Below are 15,670 nucleotides of genomic sequence, written 5' to 3'. Positions count from 1 at the left end.
TTTATCTTTTATCCTTAATTATTGTTGCAGTTTCTGTATTATGTAAGAGGAAAAGGTAGTGCAGTTGGTAAGAGATCGATTCTTAGACTCGTCTGGGATGATTTTTGGGATAAATCAGACATGAGCTCGTGAACTCTGAATTCGTGAATTGAACTGAAGGAGACGCATTTTCTCATTCGGAGTAGCGCAGTGGGTAAGAGGTCCGACTATCACTATACGATCGGTCGATGGTCGATAGTTCGAAACCGCCTTAGGACTCCCCTAGTCTTTCATTCCTCCGTGGTCAATAATGGTACCAGACTTATCTAAGAGGATAAAAACATTGACCTGATACATCGGCTAAGTCTTCTCGGAAGTTACTCTATAGGTGAAAATACCGTTCATAAAATCTCAACGATTATGAAGTGCAGGGAAACGCGTTGGCGGATCCCACGCGGATTGATACACCTGAGACTTTATTCTCATATAAAACTCATTAACCTTTACACAAGTCTGAAACAAAAAACGGAGTTCTTGCGTAAGGGACACGGAACCGTGGCGTTCCTCGTTGTTTTCGTCCTCAAAATGTACTCTCTCCGAATTGATTCCTTTTCGAAATTTTTAAATAAGTAGTGACATCCGTGGTGCCGTTGAGCTTGTGTTTGTCTCGAAATTTTTTTAATTTAAATTAGTTTATTTTTATTCTTTAAAAATTCATAAATTATTGAATTATTTGGGATAAAATGGAGGTACGTGTATTCAGGTCTCTTTGTTGTTTTTTCTTCATTGAAAGCATCTCACCTTCTGGAAAAAACAAACGCGGATCCCAGTAATCTACGGTATAGTTCAACGGGAAAAAAAAATCAACGACTCTTCATTCTTGTCTAAGACGAGAGCCTATCGAAGGCATGTACATGAGAGATATTCGCCTAATTCTATGATTCAGGTAAAAGTCGTTCGTGCATAGCCCCTATTACTGTTACGCCCACGCACTTGTTTTCAAGCGATCGAAAGGACTGCGCTTAGTTAATCACACAGTAAGGTGAAAAGGACCTGAAACTCGGCGCAGTAGCGTAAGCGGCTGCGCTCGAAGCCGTGCGGTGGAGCATAGCGGTTAGGATCGAGCGTACCGCGCTGCCTCGAGCGCGGCCGCTTACGCCGCAACTGCACCATGCTTAAAGGCATCACACCACGAATCTGAGGTGGTATGGATTTACGGCGGTCAAAAACGATACGGGGGCGTAGATTGCAAAAGCGGGTGGGATCTCGCTCATCTCTCCCTTCATTAAAAAAAACAGACGGCTTCGCAATATGGTTCCTTACGACGTGCTAATTTGCAAGGCGCCACCCTCGCACCTCGGCCCCTCCTACGTTTCGTCGAATGAAATGAATTGCCTATCGGGGCGTCCAAATGGATTTTCGACGAATCGCAGGCGGGGGCGGGGCGCAAGAGTGGGGCGTAGCAATAGAGGACGTCGTAAGGAACCGCATTCCGAGATCGTCTGTTTACAGTGATGCAGGGAGAGATGAGCCAGATACCACCCGTTTCTGTTTTTTACCATCTCCAATCTACGCCCCCGGACTGCCTTTGGCCGTCGTAAATCCATACCACGCCAGATTCGCGGGGTTATGCCTTTAATGTCGTTTTGATCCGACTATACATGGCCTGTCGTTAAAGTGTGTGCAGAAAACATTTGCTAATTGTATCCATGTTTTTATTTTTCAACGTTTTCCCCGACTATACGTTTGATTTTACCGCGCACGATCGCTTTTCAAAGGCGGAGTGGAATGGAATGGAAAGACAAACCTTAAACACACGCAAGTGCAGAAATCCTTACTTATCCAAGCTTTGGTTCGTTTATTTCACGAAACATTAACCAATATTTGAATATTAAAATATTAATTATTAATTTTTAATACTCAAATATTAATTTAAATTACACCATAGGCAAAGGCACACGTTCTTCGTATCGACGCCTGTTGGTCTCGCGTAATTATTTGACGTGTCGACTCTTAGTTCCATATGTGCGCGTGAATTAATGCTTAGAGAAGTTGCTGGGTTAAGAATTTTACAGGATGTCAGCGTAGCATCGTCCATACATAGATCAGTTGCTTGATAAAGCAGTTCCAAACATATATTTATACATTTCTTTATTTTTTTTCTATTTCATATTATATTATTTTTATTCTATCAATCATTTAAGTGTGTCTGTGTGCGGATTAGCTGCTTTATGAAATTTCAAACGTATACTTACACATTTCTTTATTTTTTAATACCCTATTATATTATTTTTAAATCATATATTATTTATTTATATTTTTAATATTTTATTATATCATTTTTATATCATATATTATCATATTTATATTAATCATTTAAGTTTGTCTGCGTGCTGATAAACTGTTTTATGAAGTTTCAAAGATATGTTTATACATTTCTTTATTTTTTTTACATTTTATTATGTTATTTTTATACTATTTATTATCTAACTGTTTCTTTGTGCGGATAAGCTGCTTTTTGAAGTTTCAAACAAATATTTATACATTTCTTCATTTTTTTTTATTTTATATAATATTATTTTTATACTTTTAATCATTTAAGTGTGTCTGCGTGCGGATAAGCTGTTTGATGAAGTTCCAAACATATATTTATACGTTTCTCTATTTTTTATGTTATCTTTAAATTATATTATTTTTTATACTATCAGCGTATGTGTGAATAGAGTGTCTGGCAGTGGTCAATCCGCTTTATAAGTTCCATACACATATTTATACGTTTTTCTTTTTTTTGTTATCTTTAATTATTTTATTTTTTAAACCATCAGGTATGTGTGATTTCCATGTCGGTTTTTTCTTTTTTTTTTTTTTTTTTTTTTTTTCTTCGGGGAATTTTAGCTGTCCAGACTGGAACAGTTAATTTATGTGTCTATTGCATCCACTGTCCGTTAATTAACCTTAAATTCCATTAATTACTAGCAGAACATTTCTAAATCATTATATGATGTTATTCAATTATTATGAAAGTTGCCGATAGGAGAACATGTACATTTTTAAATTTTTTTTTTCTAACATTTTTTCATTTTTCCGTTTCTTTTTCTAATATCAGTAGTATTAGAGTGGCTCAAAAGTTATGAAGTTTTTTTTTTCAAATTTAAACTCGCGTAGAGAAAAACAACACTTTGGCTACAAAACAATTTGGAAACAGAACAGTTTTGAAAAAAAAGCAGTTTATTTAACACTTTATTTGGGAGAGGATATCTTTCTCTAAAAGAAACAGTTTTTGGTTCTTTATCTTAATTTAATTTTTGCTAATCTCCAGATCAGTAGATCAAAATCAATAGATTAACATGAAAACTATTTGTAAAAAAAACGCTTTTAGATCTTTTAGATCTTATCTTTAAAGGCTCAGTTGCTTATTTTGGTTACTCGTTTGCGGAAAATTTTATGGAAGAAAAAGATTTTGTCTACAAGATTGGACTTTGCTTTTTTCAATGCTAATATTTAATTTTTGCTAATTTCTGCTTTTTGGATCAAAATTATATTTTAGTTGTGAGTCGAAGGTTGATGATATTATAGGTTATTGGTTGATGATGATATAAATTGAGGATGCGCACAACTTCATCTCGGTTTGTATTCAATTTTTCTATTTTTTCCCATTTGTTTCATTTCCTCTTTCATCATCTTTTATTTCGCATCCTCATCTTTATCCGGGAATGCATCGCTGGATTGTATCACCGTTCATCGTTTACGTGGAGCAACTTTGAAGCCCAAAATAAATTTAAAAAAAGGAAAAGAAAACCTCAAAATCTTAAAAAAGAAAAGAATAGAATAGAAAACGCGAACAAAAATAAATAAAAACAATGAGAATAAAACATTCTCTCAATCAATCACTTGTATTCTCTCGCATAAATGCGATAGACGGTGCCGGTGCTCCAACCACCTTCATTTTTGAACAGTTGATGAAGGGACCCTCTCCTTTTTTCAAAAAAGGGTCCTCATCACTCGAGTTCCACCTCACGAACCAGATCCTCTTCATCTGAGTAGGGTCCGGCTCCTCCCTATTGCAGCTATGCTCTCTCGCTCAGCCTACGATTCCTTACCTCGGTTTTATTTTAGTTTCCATTATTTATTTATTTATTTTTTCTTATTATTTCGGTTTATTTATTTATTTATAATATTTTGGTTTTATTTTTGTTAGAAAACATAGGGAACGTGTGGACATCATCCACAATTTCCTGACTTTTTTTCCCAATTAGGTGGTGTTCCTCTACTGAGAGTTTTTACAGGAATGTGTGTGGAAACAATGCTATTAAGGGAAATAAATAAATAAATAAATAAATAAATAAATTTTAGGAAAAATTGACATGAAGTTTAAAAATTATCTAAAAAAGAAAGGCTTAGTTCAAAATGTCTTGATTTTGCTTCGATTTTTTTACATTTTATTCATCCTACATTTATTTTTCATTCATTTTTTTTGGAAATGTTGTTCTTCGTCGATTTCCGAATTTTCGCACGTTGAAAATGAATTTCTCAGATTTCATTTCTATTTTTTCTCTTGAATGTCGTGACATGAAATGTTTCTCAAACATGTTTCTGAAATCGAGTGATTTCTTGCAATTTCCCCCAACTAATTATCTGTCTCATTTAATAAACAAAAAAAGTAATTCAAGGGTAATTAAAGAAAAAAGCTTTAAGTTAAACACTTTAATTGCTTTCAAGAACGTTTTCGTTTTTCTTGGGAGAAGGGGAAAATCTCCTTGATTTATACTTTGAATGTGGATGGGCTTCGTTACGAATCACGCGGTTTTTTGTCTTTTTTTATTGAAAAATTAAAATTTTAGCTTAGAAGTACTATTTAAAAAATACGCTAAGTTCGTATTTATGCTTGATTACAAATAAAATTCAACAAGTAATAGAAAAGTAACTGAAATTGAACTCTATATTGATTTTTATATTCCAAGCATCCGAAATAATTGTTTTGGTGGAGAATAATCAATACCTTAAATAGGATAAATAGTTTTTTAAGGGATATTTTAAGTGAAATTCACTTAAAACGTCATTGCTGGTCGTTCCCATCGAATAATTAGCAGCCAAAATGAGCACCAAAGTCATTTAAAAATGAAAAAAATCGGTATTGGTATGTGAATTTGTTTGGTTAGTTAACTAACTAACTAATTATCTGTCTCATTTAATAAGTAAAAAATTAGGTCATCAGGTAATTAAAGAAAGAAATTTCAAGTTAAACAGAGTTTGGGGTTAGTCGATGCTAGCCATAAAAAACAAAATTTCAATTTTCTTGTTTAAAAATTTCAAATTTTCTGGAACAAAAAAAATTTCATTGAACAAAATTTTAATTTTTTGTTTCCCACAGAACCTTTCACTAACCCATGCTCTCCGTATTCCTATGTCTTTTTCATTTTTTTCTTCGCTCATTTTCTTTCCATGGGCATGTACTTTTAGAACACTTCATAATTTAGTTATTTACGATACGTAGCTAAATGAAGTCGGGCTTTGTGGTGAAATTTTTTTTGTCGCTACACTCCTGTACTTCTTATGGATATTCTTGCGGAATGTCCTTCTCAGAGAAACAACGCAAAAATTTTTTGTGAACACACAATATCTACGTATGTATGTATGTACATTTTATGAATAGAATTCTTTTTCAAGTACAAGTTACAAGCAAAATACAAAGTACAAAGTGCCTCAGAGGCGAGTTTTTTTTGGACCACAGTAGATAGGAATTTGCAATGAAATTATCCGCTTTTTGACCGGTATTGCAGAGTTTGTAGTTTATTAGTTTCGTAGTTTCGTATTCGTAGTTAGTTAGTGAGAAAAAGTACAAGATGCGGTGAATGATCCCGTTGTTAGTCGTTGCTTGTTGCTTAATTGGAAGAGAGGTGAACCTACGAGCGACAACAATTAGGTTGCGATCAGGTTACCACCCGCCTATACTCGAGTTCAATGCAATCTCTGCGTTCCATGCACATCAAATGTTCTCGTTTCGCGAAACCTCGGCATAGTTTTGCCTTTCTTTTTTCCTAATAGTGTCCCTATACGAGAATTTTCACATGGGACCTTTCTTGTTTACGTGCCTACAAGGTTTTTTTCCGGATAGAATCCATTACTTTAGAAGCCGAAATGTTAGGAGAATAAAATATAAAATAAAATCTGAAAAAAAAACTCGTAGGGACCGTACTAGAAAACCCTTGTGTTGTTCTACAGGGTGCTAAAGAGAAACTCCCACATTTCAAGTAGGATTTATTTATTTATTTATTTATTTATTTATTTATTTATTCACTACATGGCTAAATGCAAAGGTGCCAGAGTTTAGGATTAAAAAATATGGTAAGAAATATCACCAAAACTTTTTGTTTCCCAAAATTAAATGTATAAAAGATATAATATAACAGTCTAATATATATAATAACATAATATGTATAATAAAATAATATATGTGTAAAAATAAATATAAAAAATAAAAATAATATATATAATAAAATAATATATATAACAAAAAAGTGGATATAGAACTTAGATAAAATAATTTTGATAAAAAAGAACAAATTGAAAAAATAACAAAAAAATTAAAAAATTAAAAAAATAGAATAAGAAACAAAATAATATATAAAATATATATGGCAATATTATATATAATAAGAATGAAAGATATGCATAAAAAACAGATATAAAAATATAAAAGATGGATAGATATAAAAAGATATAGATTTTTTAGAATTTTTTCCTTCAAGTTTTAAAAATTATATCGTCCAAATTGTGGCCTTGACAGCTGATATAGATTTAAGGGCGTTCCTAGATGTTTTCATTCATTCTCATACACATCGTGTCGAACGAAATTCTTACAATTTCTTCTCTGAATGGACTCCTTTAATTAGTTCTAAGACCGAAGAAGATATTTGAAAACCTTGGTCTTCAGACGTCTCCGCGGAGGAAAGTCATAGGGACTTGAATCAGGCGAGCGCAATGGCCGCAGAACTACTCCGCGTAAAAAGACTCTCGGTCTAAGAACATCTCCTCCAAAATTTCACGTGGTCACATCATGTTCCCTCCGTTCCTTTCGTTCCTTTCGTTCCTTCCTGAATCCGAGCAATTCAGGGATAATTCCGTGCTGAACGCTTTGGAAACTTCTCAGTTGAAGTTTGCCCCCCTGCAGCGACGTTTTCGGATGTTCTCATTTTTTTTAGCACGTTCGGATGGTTTTTTTTCCTCAGTGCGGATACTGCTGTCCTTACTTTTTTTTAACCCACAACAAAATTGTTTTCTTCTCTGGGAGGTTTTTTTTAGCATCTAAACCGAAACGCGTGCAAAACCGCCTGAGCATCTCGCAATTACAGATTCGGGATTTTGGAAAAAAAAAACCTCCCCCGCAAAACCTCGATGTTCACTCGACGACGACATGTCGACGACTAAAAACAACCTCCCTAACTGTTTACTCTAACCAAGAGAACAGATTGCTTCTCTCCTCCATACCTGCTCTGTTTTCTTTTTTTTTCTACTTTTTTTCTTCTCTAAAAATTCTCCCAATTTTTGTTAGTCCATGCCAAAGGAGTTTTGCCTTCTTCAGTGAAAAGAACAATTTTTCATGGGAAAATTACACCTGTACTAGTCGTTGTGTTTCTGTTTCTCAGTTGGGCAACTCAGCATAGAGATAGTCATATGATTAAGCTAAGAGTCGGTCTATGAAAATAAATTATTTAGTGCTTAGCTTAAAGGCGACGTTTCACGAAATTAGTATGGAAACCTTATGGGAAACATACGACTTTGGGGTGTAGAATACGAATTTGGGGGCGGGCACGCTGAATTCCCCCCAATCGTCCTAAAAAGCGGCGTGGGAATGGCTATTTCTTGCTACGAGGTACGTTAGAACACGCCAGGCTACCTTTTTCCACGCGCCTCGTCCACCAGCAAACGGCCAAAGATCGATGAGCTCTTCTTAGGAACCTGTTCAAGAAAAATTAATAAATAGACTACTAAGGGAACAGGAGCGTGTTCAAATATGGTGCGTTCTAACGTATCTTGTAGGAACAAATCCCGTTCCCACGCCGTGTCTAAGGGCGATTAAGAGGGAATCAGCGCAGCCGCTGTCATATTCGTAATCTACACCTAGAACTCTGTGTTTTCCATCAAGTTTCCACACTGCATCAAATTCATGATATGTTTTAAGAGTGGCTTCATGGCTCAGCTGTAAAATTCCATTCATGGAAGCGAAACGTTGGTTCGAATCGTATATGAACGACTATACATTGTCCATAAAGTACAGTGTCCTTACACGAGAATTGAAGCAGACAATATCGTCGAGAAAACGACTCTTCAACACAATATTAACGCATCAAATATGTTATTAAAACGCGGCTCGAATGGCCTTAAAATTGCCGCATGCACTTCGGTTTTAGCTGGTGAATTTTCATTTTCACAACGCTGCATAGCGGCTAGCGGTATTTGTGTGGAGTACGTCGAAATTTTTACGTCGTTTTACATCCAGAAAAAAGGAAATCACACATTTGGTTACGATACGCTGTGATTTGTTTTTTTTTCATCCTTTCTGCGATTTTTTCTTGCTTTCTTCAAGATTTGAGGATTTATCCAATCATTCTAAGTTACCTGAATTGTAAAGGTTGTAGAAGAACTAACGTCTAACCATCCGCGAGATGTGCTCAATTCAAGTCAGTCAGTCAGTCAGTTGTAGCTTTTAGGTCCCCTGGTTGCACTTGTTGGTCCCATGCGGACGCTCATTAGCTAATCCGTATGTGCCTGCTGCCCTATTAAATGACCTTTACGTTGCCTTGCCTGGCAGGTTTTTTCCCCTACCTTTTTTTTTTGTTTATAACTTTTGAAGGGAATAGTTAATAAATTTAATTCAGAATAGTTTTTTTTTCTTAGAAAAAAAAGCGTTCAAAAAAAAAACGTTTCCATTCGATAGAAATTCCCTTCAAACTTCTCTTCGAAGCGTAATTACAACGTTTGAAAAGTTCTTTCCGCTCAGACACCTCAAATTTGGAACGTCATCGACGTCGCAAAATAGTTGTCAGATTCACGGTACATTTCTGGAAAATCATAAAGTTCCACTTTTATTAGTATTCATACGTGATTCATTCCCAAAAACATGGAAATTTTTTATACCGGAGTTTTTTTTACCTTACTGATTACTACACTGAACTTAAAAGAGGAAATGTTCTTACATTTTTTTTTTTTCGTGTTAATTTCCATTACTGCGAGATTTTTAGTTTCTTAAAGGTTTGAGAATTAATGGAAGTTCTTTCATTGTAACGACATAATGGAATAAATTTAATTTTTTTATTTTTTTTTCTTAATTTTTTTTTGTGTTTCTGTAAAGTATTTCCGAGAATATAGAAGCTTTCAGTGATAACCTTTAGACCATTTTAATTTTTTTTACAATTTGGTGGTATTATTGCTTTTCTCTGGAAGATATAGAGGATCTTCTGATGCAGAAAGTTGTGTCAGTGGTGGTGGTGGTGGTGGTGGTCTCACAGGCATCATCAGATAGAATCAGAAGGGAAGACTTTCGTCGTTGATAATATGATATGAATATGATAATACATGATGATGATCGTGTGGTCCTTTGAAATTATCTCCCATAATTTCTATACTCTTCTGTAATTTGCTCCTATTCAATCAGAAAGTGTTCTTTTTTTATCATATAATCACGTAATGGCATAAATTTTGTTTTTTGTTTTCAATTTTTAAACTTTTTCTGTACTTCTATAAAGGATCATTAGTGTGGTCTCATGAGAAAACAGTTTTCTCGTCAACATATAAAAAAATCATAGAGATTCTTTGAAATCCAATTATCTAGTCGATTTCATCCCGTGAACTAAAGGGATGCGCAAATAAAAGTGGTCCGGGAAAAGAGTTCCAGGTTACAAGGAATTACACCAAAGGTATCACCCCACGAATCTCGGTGATACGGGTTTCAGGTGGGTTATGCCTATACGGGGTCGTGGATTGTGGGGAAGTGGGTGATTCCGTCCATTTCTTCCTAATTGCCATAAAAAAAAACTGCCCGGAAGATACGGCTTCGAGCGTTCCGGGGCGCTGTTGTTTAGCAAGAGTTGTATTGGAGCGCCCCAGCCTTGCGCACGCGCATCTTCTGGATCACTTTTTACGGCGATTAGGAAGAAATGGACAGAATCACCCTCTTCCTCACAATCTAAGACCCCCTATAGGCATAACCCACCTGAAATGCCGAAATCCTGAAATCCTAATTGCCGTAGAAAACGGTCCGGAAAATGCGACGCGTACACAAGGCTGGCGCGCTCCGATCGAACTCGTTGTAGAAAATAGTGCGCGGGAATGCCCGTAGCCCTATCTTCAAGATCTACGATCCCGTATACAAATACTCCATCGGAAATCCGTACCACACCAGATTTGTGGGGCGATATCTTTCAAGAGAAAAGAGATAGACTTACAATTACTTCTATCACGATCAGGCAACTGCCCATAGATCCCGCCGAATCATGGATCACGTTCACAAAATATTGATCAGACTGACCTCTACTAACACCTCTGTCAGTGCGCGATTATTTTTTTGTGTGGAAGGCCCTTAGGGCTAAGGCGTATCGCAGCAACCCTCATAGCCATTCAAAAGCTGCAGCAGAATATTTCTGAGATGAGATTGCAGCCATTCCAGCAGTTCAACTGCCTTCCACAACTTGTTGATCAGAGGTCAAAAGGTGCCAAGAGATGAATGCTGGTCGTTTTCAACATGTCCTATGAGCAGAGATGAGGGAACTATCTCCTTTTCTCTGTGGTGTTTAAGTTTAATTTTTACCTGGAACTCTTTTCTTCAGTATAATCGTAAATTGTCCAGAATCACATCTTTCCTACATTTTCAATCTAAAGCAAAAAATCCAATGTTATCGTGGATTTTAATGGGAAAAAGTTCCACCAACCCACCTTAAACTTTTCTTAAACTTTGTTTTTCCTCGTTCCATGCCCATTTTAACCGTTCCTACGGGTTTCGGTGGTTTTCCATCAACCACCATCTTTTCCCCCCGGGGCCATTCTTTTATCTGCACCACCCTGGATTTATCGCATCGTATCAAAACTTGAAGGTGGCGTAGAATTTTATAACATTCTCACGGTCTTTCTCACAGATTTAATGTATTATTCAAACGTAGCCGGCAGACGATGATTTTTCTCCGTATTCATTGGCGCATAATGGACCTCCGGAAAACAATGAAATCCATAGTGATTGCTTGAAATCGGCTAAATTAAGTCCTCATCTCAGATTCCATGCTGTTCGATATCTTTTATTTATTGACGATCGCACATTATTCGTAGAATACGGGACTAGAGCGTATTTATTTTTGGATTTTTTTTTTTGAAAAATTTTCTGGCGTTTTTTAAAGATTTTTTTTAGCAAACGATCAGCCGTTAATCGTATTCCGTTCTCGTCGCTAGTACTTCTCAACCAGCTCTTTCCCCTTTTTCTTGGTAGTTTTTATCGGTTCTCGTGTAACTATCTATGAAAGGATAGGATTTCGTACGTAACTACGTGTTGTCTCAGATCCTTAATTCCATGCGTCCTTTAGTATTGTCATCCGTAGATTAGAAACGTAACACCTAGAACGACATTTTCTCTCGGCTCAAACTAGAATTATCAGAAAAAAACATCATGAGTTTCATGTGAATGACTTCAGCGCCTCGCTTTTGCATCTTTTTTTTTTAGTTGTGAACTCAGCTAGAAATTCCTACGGGCGGAATTAGAATATATCTGATAGTGTGCTTCATCCCTAGTGACTCATTCGACTCTGTGTTCAAAAAGTCTGTTACTTCTAAAGTCATTTTTTCTGTTAAATACGGAACCATCGATCTCCGTGTACGATAAAGTTAGGATAGAGTGTCTGGCGTGAATCAATTCGTTTGGGAACCGCGCCACCGCATCCACGTCAATTCAGATTCGTTTGAAGTTCACGAACGTGTAACTGGCCTATACAATGACTTGCGGTGGCTAGCCGTTTTTAAGTCGTTCACTTCATTTCAGAATCGTTTGAGGCTCACGGGAACGTGTAGATGGTCCATACAATTACTTACGAGGGCTAGCCGATGTGTCAAGTCAGTGTTTCTATCCTCCCAGACAAGTCTGGTACCAATTTATCGACCCCAGAGGGATGAACGGCTTGGTGAGCACTAGCGCGGATTCGAACCTCCGATCGATCGTGCAGGAAGCAGAACCTCTAACCGCTTCACTACCCCTGCCCCCTCTGTGTACAATATCCTTAAAATTTTGACATAATTTTCACCTAGTTAAAAGCACTATAATTTGTGAAATCTGGAACAGTATTCCAACTGTTAGTTGATGATATTCCCCAAAAAGGATGAAAGATAAGTTGCACAACATATAGCAATCTCTTCGGGATGCAGAGACGTTCCGATAAAATACGTAGTACGTCTTAGTAGAACGTCTTGATCACGAAACATGTGCATATAAGGGAATAAGCATATGAATGTTTATTCCCAGTTGGGCTGCTCTATGTTACTCACAGGTTAATGGAGTGGCCTTTGAAATTGGTGTGAGAGTGATAATGTGAGGGGCGGTGTAGCGCAGTCGGTAAGCGGTTCCGCTGTGGCTGGAACATTTATCGATCGGAGGTACGACTTTGCCCTACTGCCAACCAAGATTTTCATCGCTCCGGGGTCGATAACTGTCTACCAGACTTGTCTGCGAGGATGAAAACGCTGAGTTGACGCATTGGGTAGTCCCCGCAAGTCGTGGTACAGGTTAGTTACGCCTTCGCTTATTCCTGATCCCTGACCTGAACCAGGATCCGGAACCGACCATATCAGACGATATTGTGCAGATTTGAAGAGAGGACTTTGGGAATTCTTTACCACAGAAGTCAGAAGTCCCACAACGACTACCTATTCCTCGAACAGTGCATCTTCACCATATCGCAAACCAAAATTGACGAAAATTGACTAAGTCGCAGGCTTGACTTCAGCTTCGCAATCCGCGGTGTCACTATAAAATCAAAAACGGATTTTTCTTCATAAAATTTTGGACGACGAAAGGGTCGGATGGGATTAGGGCAATCTCGACACACCGACCATGCGTGCAACTCAACGTCATATCTAACTTCTTCGACTGTGCTACAACCGCTCTTTTCCAGGGAGAGAAAAATAGAAGATTGCTGAAAAGATCCTATCGTTGTCATTGTTTTCTGATATTGGGCGGGCGTTTTAGCGCTATGTAGCGCCATTCGGGCTACAATATGAGCTCAGGAAATTGAAAACATCCCACTGCGATCATCAATCCCTCGCCGCAGCTGATTACGGCTTGCCGTTTGCTTACCTTTTGCTATATACACATCAAATAAAAGAGTGCATTCCATTGTTGTACTGTACTTCATCCTGGATAGGTAGATTTTTGAACACTGTAGTTCTGGAGCATACGATCCGCTTTTTATCCACCTCCAAGAAGAATCTATTATGCTGTTCATACATTAGCAAGTGAAAACGAACCTCGGCGTTAGTAAGGAAGTAAAAAACAAGGATCTCTCGACGGCGGGTGACCATTCGCCTCGATTTTCTGTGGAACTGCCGTAGGTTCCTACAGCCGCAGAGCCTAGACAGCTACGGATAACCAAACACTATTGAACACTATTGAATAAATCACGGAGCTGCAAAATTCAAATCCCTTAAAAGTCCGGACACCGAACCATACACAGCGAAAAGATAGAAGAATGGAGAGGAAACTATTCGGTTATGGAGCAATGCTTCTGTGTGTGTTTGATGGACTTTTTGCTCATTTTTATATACAAGATTTGTATTTTTATACTATATTATATTTGTTATTTATATATATTTATGCCTATACTTGTAATAACTATTCAAATCCTAGCCGGTGAAGCATGGCGCTTATGAAAATCCATTATTCGAAAAAAAAACAGGCGAAATATTCAGCCCTAAGACTCTCGTTCCATAAAGCTGAACAATTCGGCCCTCCAAAAATCCAAAAAATCATCAAGCAAGGGACCCGCGTATATCGTATTTTTGTTGAATTGCGTAAAATACAGAACAGGTTAAAAATAATTTTTTTTTGTAGGTGATACAGATTTCAGGTGGAGTATTCGTATACGGGATAGTAGATTGCGGAGAGATGGGTGATTCCGTCCGTTTCTTACTAATTGCCGTAAAAAAAAACGGCCGGAAAGATGCGGAACCGCAGAAGGTTGGCGCGCTCCAGTCGAACTTGTTGTAGAAAGTAGCGCGCTGGAACGCTCGAAGCCGTATCTGCCGGGCCGTTTTTTACGGCGATTAGGAAGAAATGGACGGGATCACCCATCTCTCCATAATCTACGATTCCGTATAAGAATACTCCACCTGAAATCCGTACCACTTCAGATTCGTGGGGTGATGCCTTTAATACTTTCAATAAAGTTCAAAACGTTCACATTATTTATGCCTGCTGAGAAAAAAAAAACTAAAGTTAATGAACACATTTCCACCCAAGCGTATCCTCACATATATTATTTTCAGATCTATTGTGTTTATTGACAGAAAGACAGGTGTTAAAGATACTTTCCTCATTAGTGTACCTTAACAAAAGGGTATTTCAGTGTTGACGGCTAGAAAGGTCAGCCAGAAGTCGGGATCCGCACACTGTTCGTTTATACAACGAAGGGCAGCTGTGCAGTCAGCGACAATCGCTGAAATTGATTTGCAATTCTATTTTTCTAGAATCTTCAACCCAAAAGTGTCACTTGACCTTCCTCAAAATTTTTCCCTCGGATTTCTTTTGTGAAAAACTAGCAAATTGGAAAAAAAGTTCTGGTTGCTCGTGAAACTTTTGGTTTTCGGACTAAACGGACACGGCAATATAGAGTTGATGGATGGATTTACAGTAATCCCCACCACATTTTTTTTTGCTTTTGGTGGTGATTTCGTTTGTTTTTGTTTGTTTCTTCCATGTGAGGTATCATCTCTCGGAAGGTTACGGAGAAAAAGAGTTTTTGAAGAGTTTCGACCATCTGACTCTCCAATCACTTTTGCAAAACTCACTGAGGCAATCGATTTCCTCTATGATATTCGTAGCTTAGTATTTTCCAAAGTTTTTCTTACTCACTTCACAGCCGCAACGTACGAGATCTTCAGTCGACAATCACGTAGCATTCGAGAGATGTTGTCATTTTCAATGCTAAGAGGAGAGCTGTGCTTTTTTTTTCAAGTCTCAATTTACAGTTTAAAATTTAACGAATAATTTGCGTAGACTTTATTCCGTTTTAATATCTCGTTTTAATTGCGAACTACTTCAGACTTTTCATTTTTTTCTTTGAATTCGGACGTTGTTGACTGAACTCTCGAGGAAGATTTTTTTACCACTATATCCAGCTTTTGGAGCGGGTGTAGTGTAGCGGTTAGAGGTTCTGCTTTCTTCACGTTCGATCGGAGGTTCGAATCCGCCCTAGTGCTCACCAAGCCTTTCATCCCTTCCGGGTGGATAAATTGGTTCCAGACTTGTCTGGGACGATAAAAACACTGACTGTACACATCGGCCAGCCACCACAAGTCATTGTAGGGGCCAGTTACACGTTCGTGAACATCAAACGATTTTGAATTGAAGTGAACGTGCTGGCGCGGGTCCCAAACGGATTGATTAACGCCGGAAACTTTATCCTTTATCCTTTTATCCAGCTTTTAAGCTAAACTTGTG

This window comes from Necator americanus, chromosome IV (genome assembly GCF_031761385.1).
Source record: "Necator americanus strain Aroian chromosome IV, whole genome shotgun sequence".
Lineage (NCBI taxonomy): Eukaryota > Metazoa > Nematoda > Chromadorea > Rhabditida > Ancylostomatidae > Necator > Necator americanus.
Note: the sequence above shows the minus strand (reverse complement) of the source record.